This window comes from Phoenix dactylifera, chromosome 4 (assembly GCF_051530095.1).
Source record: "Phoenix dactylifera cultivar Ajwa chromosome 4, Ajwa_hap1_PhDact_Kaust_v1.1, whole genome shotgun sequence".
Lineage (NCBI taxonomy): Eukaryota > Viridiplantae > Streptophyta > Magnoliopsida > Arecales > Arecaceae > Phoenix > Phoenix dactylifera.
Window position 1 is genome coordinate 31,768,819 of NC_143193.1, and position 5,914 is coordinate 31,774,732.

General features: G+C 38.9%; 1 non-coding gene across 1 annotated transcript; it reads left to right on the forward strand.

Annotated features, from left to right (window-relative positions):
• The first annotated feature begins 1,237 nt into the window (after positions 1–1,237).
• On the forward strand, positions 1,238–1,346 carry LOC148703833 (small nucleolar RNA R71). The gene has a single exon (XR_015982294.1). It is a non-coding gene; the product is annotated as a small nucleolar RNA R71 (small nucleolar RNA).
• Positions 1,347–5,914: the final 4,568 nt, after the last annotated feature.

The window sequence follows — 5,914 nt, forward strand, 5'->3', positions numbered from 1 at the left end:
TGGGCAACCTGGATCTTTATATTTAGGGAGAATGTTGTGCTGCAAAATAGCACTCACATTTTCAGTTAAAAATGCCTTCTTCTTAACATTTAATCGGCGTTTGACAGTACACAAGTCCTTCAAAACTTTGGCATATGAGGGTACTTGTTTGATTGCATCAAGAAGAGGTATGTTGATCTTTACTTGTTTAAAAAGCTCAAGAATTTCAGAATTAGGTTCGAGCTTTTGTAACGGCTTTAACCGTTGTGGAAAAGGTGGAGGAAAAGGACATTCAACTTTCTTAGTAGAAGTTGGGACCTCAACTTCTTCTTTGTCTCTTTCATCAACTTTGGGAGCATCAGAATTAGAAGTGACCTGCGGTCTCAATGGGACGGTTTGGTCAATAACTTTCCCATTACGCAAAGTCATGATGCTCTTTGCATGCTCTGTATGCGAACTAGAAGGAGCCGTATTATTACTACCGTGCACTTGTGGGTTAGGTTGGGGTTGAGCTGGAAGCTTACCCTTCTCTTGGGTACTTAGGACGGTAGTCAACATTGACAATTGGTTCCTTATGTCTTCAAAATTTCGAGTATTTTGAGCATTGATATTAGCTTGACCTTGTAGAAAAGTTTGTATGGATTGCAAGGTATCCTCGATATTTGGCTTTTGAGAAGGTGATGGTGCATAAGTAGGATGTGCAGGTGGAGGAGCTGAATGGTGTGACTGTTGAGGATGATCGTTTCTCCACCTAAAGTTTGGATGATTCTTCCAACCAGGGTTATAGGTATTCGAGTATGGATCGTTATAAGGCTTTTGGTAGGAGTTCATAGCATTTGCTTGATCGTGCAAGACTTCCTTGAATGCCGGTATGGTGGGGCAATCTGTAGTAGTATGACCTGACATATCGCAGATACCACAACACTCGTTTCTAAGCTCTATAGTCTTGACAGGCTCAACCTTCCTAAGCTCAATTTCTTCTACCTTCCTAGTGAGGGCTGCCATTTTAGCATGAAGATCATCCTCAGTTCTGAGGTTGTAAAGGCCTCCCTGTACAGCGCTAGTAGGCTTAGGCAAAGACTTGTTGTTTCTATCCCCATTATCCCAAAGTTGGGCAGTCTCAGCAAGGGAATCCAAATACTCCCATGCCTCATCAGGGTGTTTTTCTAAAAATCTACCATTGCACATGGTCTCTACAAACTGTTTCAACTGTGGAGATAAACCTTCATAAAAGAAGCTAATGGTTCTCCAAGTTTCGAATCCGTGATGAGGGCATGAAAGAAGAAGGTCTTTAAATCTTTCCCAACATTCATAAAATGTTTCATTATCTTTTTGTTGAAAATTGCTGATATGTCTTTTCAAAAAGTTGGTCCTTTGTGTGGGGAAGAACTTCTTTAAAAATTCTCTCTGCATATCTTGCCAAGTTCTTATTGATCTAGGTCGCAAAGAGTTTAGCCATGTTTTGGCCTTATCCTTTAGAGAGAAAGGAAACAATGTCAGCTTGAGGACATCCTCGGTGACGTTTGGCACTCTAAATGTAATGCTCAATTCTTCAAAATCCTTTAAATGAAGATACGGACTCTCGGACTCTAACCCGTGGAACTTAGGCAGCAATTGAATCACCTCGGGTTTGATGTCAAAATGTCCTACATTATCAGGAAAAATTATGCATGAAAGCTGACTAGTCCTAGCCGGTTGTAGGTATTGTCTTAGAGTCATAACATGGGGTTCACGTTCTCGATCGTGGTGACTCCCCGCATCTTCATTTAGATCAGCCATCTCACAAGGTGTGAGATATTGCGAAGAAATTTCAGAGGTATGTCCTAAGGGATGATCTAAAGTTGTACGACTTAATCGACCGGTGTCATCCCTATTCCACTTTAACATGCAAAATAATTCCCTCTCTTTTTTTAAAAAAAATAAAAAAATAAAAAAATAAATATAAGTACCAACTAAAGATATCCTAAAACGACATCCTAAAACAAAAATCCTATTCACAATCAAACATGCAATAAAACATTACACCTCAATTTCTAATATTTTTCTTAAATTTCTAGACAGCTCCTAACTGGTTTGAAGAGGGCACCTAAGCCTCCAATCCGGTCTAATGAACCGAGTTGACCAGGTAAGCTCCCAGGTAAGTGGAGGGGTCACGATGCGTTCGCAAAGGTCCCACTTAAAACCCACTTGCCTCGAACAGATGAACTGTCTCCCTTATAGGGACAAAGCTTGCCTAGACATCAACTAAGCCACAGAGCGAAATTGGTGCAACTTTCGGTGGTCTTCGTCCTATTGAGCTCGAATGTCCTTAGGGGCCAACGTCTAGTTGATTTTAGTTAAGCTTAGGATATTTATGCACTGGGGTGATTTTTGGGCTAAGGACGAGTGATGAAATCCCGACCTTATCTTTTTAAATGGGTTCAGCCCTTAGAATATTTTATGCTGATGCCTTATACTATATGCAACAATCAAGAGATTTTTTTTTTAATGTTTTATGACATGACATTAAATTTCATTGAATAGGTGATCAAGCAAATTATTTATTTTTTTAAAAAAATTTTATGAGTTGAAGTTTGAAATTTGAAATTTAAAATTTGAAATTTTAGGTTTTTTCTCTTTTTTTTTATTTTTGAATAATCACCCTTGATCTTTTCTTAAAGTTTTTTTTTCTTAAATTTTCAATTAGCAACAAGGGTTAATGAGATATAATAACAATAAAATTCTGATTCTAAAAAAATTAAATGCAGAAAATTCAAAACAGACAGCAGCAAGGTTTCGTATTAATCTAATGGTCTTAAAAGTCTCAGAATGTCAATCAGACCGTTCAGATTATTGAAATATGTGTCATGCACCAGCTGACCAAATTTGAGTCCAATCAGACGGCTACTTTCTATGATATCAGAGTTTGATGCAAACTGTGCAGGGAATTAAAAATAGTAGTAAAGATGTAATTTATTTTTTTTTTTTTTCAAAAGAAAAATACTAACTACTAAGGTAAAAATTAAATCTAAAATTATACTAATAAATCAGCCGTTCCCCGGCAACGGCGCAAAAAACTTGGTGCAAAAATAAAATTGCTCTCCCAAGTGCAGGAGAATCGCACAAGTAGTATAACTCGGAAGTCCGAGGTCGATTTCTCACGGAACGATCTATGGGTCATTAGCTTAATTTCAGATTAATTGATTCAATAAATTTGTGGATTAAGATGATGTTTTGCAAATAGAAAATCATTCAGTAAATAGAGAATCAAAGTTTGGATAGATTAAGATGGTGTAGGGATCTGGAATCCCCCTTGATAATCTTGCATTCAAGAAATAAATTCTTCGGTTCTTGATTAAAGATGTAAAAGTAGAATAGATCAAAGCATGGAATATATATTTTTTTTGGACATATGAACTCTATTTCTAAGCATTCATCGTGCCTATTACATCAACGACAAATCAAATACTAAAGCGGTCCATATGTCAATCAACATAAACCATTAAAGAACTATCTACAGAATAATTATGCAAGAATCCATAATATATTGGAAATATAAATCTATAAGAGTAAAGGTTTAGAATTTACTTCAAATAAAGCAAAACATCAATGGTTCCTCCATCACCCTTCACCTAGGACTTTAGCCTTCCATTAAAAATATTATCCTCCCTCTCATCACTTTTTTTTTTCTTTTTCTTTTCAGAAACAGGGCATACCCTGTTTCCTTCTTCTCTTTTCCCTCAACCGCAACAGCCGGCTCCCTTGTTTTCTTTCTTTCTTTTCGGAATCGGAGCCCCCCCTTCGAATGAGAGCTCCCCCTTCATATAGATCTCCCAAGCCCTCTTGACAACGCTCGGTTCCCTAATTGCACGTGGAGAGCAAAATGGAACGTGATTGCTGGGATCCGTGAGCTGAAGAATCGCTGGGATGCGTGGGATGCGGATGGTGCCGAGACGCTCTCGAATGGCTGGAACGGAGGAAGAAGCGGGCTGCTGGGAGGCGCTGATCACGGGCTCGGGCAGACGCTGTGGAGGAGGCGGAATCGATGGAGGAGCGCGATCTCTTCCGGACGACCGCTGGGAGGCTTCACGGGCTCGAGCGCTAGAGCTGATCTTGGCTGGGCGGTGATCGCGGGAGAGGTGGACGCGCTGATGGAGTTGCGAATCCGGAAGACTGGGCGGAGGCGGACGGCCGGGCGATGATCGTGGACTCGCGGATGCTGTGGAGCTGAGGAATCAGTGGATGAAGTTGATAGAAGGGGGATCTCGGGAGGTTGCACGGACACGGGAGCTGGGACTGGGAGATCATTGCGAGAGGAGCTGGATGTTGATCACGGGATGCTAGGATTGGGTGCGGGGATCAGATCACAGATCCTAGCTCACGGATGGCTGGAATCTTGAGTTGCATTGCAGAATTTGGGGAGTCGCTTGGGTGCGCGAAAGAAGAGTCATAGACTCTATTCTGCAGTTGGAAGGATGCATCCTTTTTAGATGAATTTATATAAAATAATGTTAAAAATTATAATAAGTGCTAAGGATAAAATATTAATCATGCAAATGTTAACATCTATTATTTATCATTATTTTGCTAGCATTAGGCTAAGTTAATTGGTACTTGATCGCACTTTTGTGCTCTCATCACTAACTTCTTCCTCTTGTGAGCTAGGAACATCCTCAACAATCTTGATGTCCATTGGGTCAATAGCCATTTCTTCTCTGATAAAGTTGTGAAGAAGACAACAAGCACTTATGATTCTACATTGGGTTTTTACAGAGTAAAATGACTTAGACCTTAGAATTGCCCATCTTCCTTTTAGCAACCCAAAACACCTGTCTATAACATTTCTAGCCCGAGAGTGCTTCATGTTAAAGAACTCATAAGCATTTGTGGGTTGTTGACTCTGTCTCCACTCATTCAAATGGTATCTTTGTCCTCAATAAGGAGCCAAAAAGCCTTCAGCATTTGCGTATCCAGCATCACATAGATAATAGTAATCTGTATATTGTAAAATACGATAATTAGTTTCAAAATAAGTAATGCATCACTTGGTATGAGAATTTGGCTATTCTATTTATCATTTTTTTACTTACCTTGGGGCACCTTTAAGCCATTTATCCTCAAAATGGCATCTTGAAGTACTCGAGAATCAGTAGCTGATCCCTCCCACCCGGGCAATACATAAATGAATTGCATGTCTTGAGTGGAAACACCAAGAACATTAGTAGTAATCTCACCCTTGCGGCTTCGATACCTAGGCTTGTCGACCTCCTCTACATTGACCTTTATGTATGTTCCATCAAGTGCTCCAAGGCAGTTCCACATTTATAAGATAGTTTATTTAGTTTAGTAGTATAATTTAATTAATACAACTAAAAGTAGTGATAAAGAGTACCTTGAACCACTTCCACCTCTCATCTGTACAGTTCTCTGTCACAGCTTCAGGTTTTCGTAACAACATGGAATGGAGACGTAGCACAGAGTTGAGAACAACATGGAATTGTCTACTTATTGTCTCGCTAGAACAGGCGACTTGTATCTTAATTATCCTATTCTTCACATCATGTGAAATTATATATAAAAATATGGCAACTATTTCCTCTACATCCATGTTTTTAGAGAATTTGAGTCTCCCTTGTGTTTTAGTAAATGACATAATTTGTGAAAGGCTCTTCTATCCATCCGTATAATTTCAACAAAGGCTAAATCACTATCAAACACAATTTTATCAAAATTCATAGACCTTATATACTGCCTACTAACTAAATCAATTTTCCATCTTAATCTCAAATTAGATTGATTCCTAAATATGAAGTAGTAAGCAATTGTATGCTGAAGTATATGTGCTCCATCATTTTCATTCGAAAAAGTAAGACACCAAGTAATTGTAAATGCCTTGACCTTAGAAATCGAGCCATTACTGCAAACAATAATGCAAACAATTTAATTTTACAAGGCA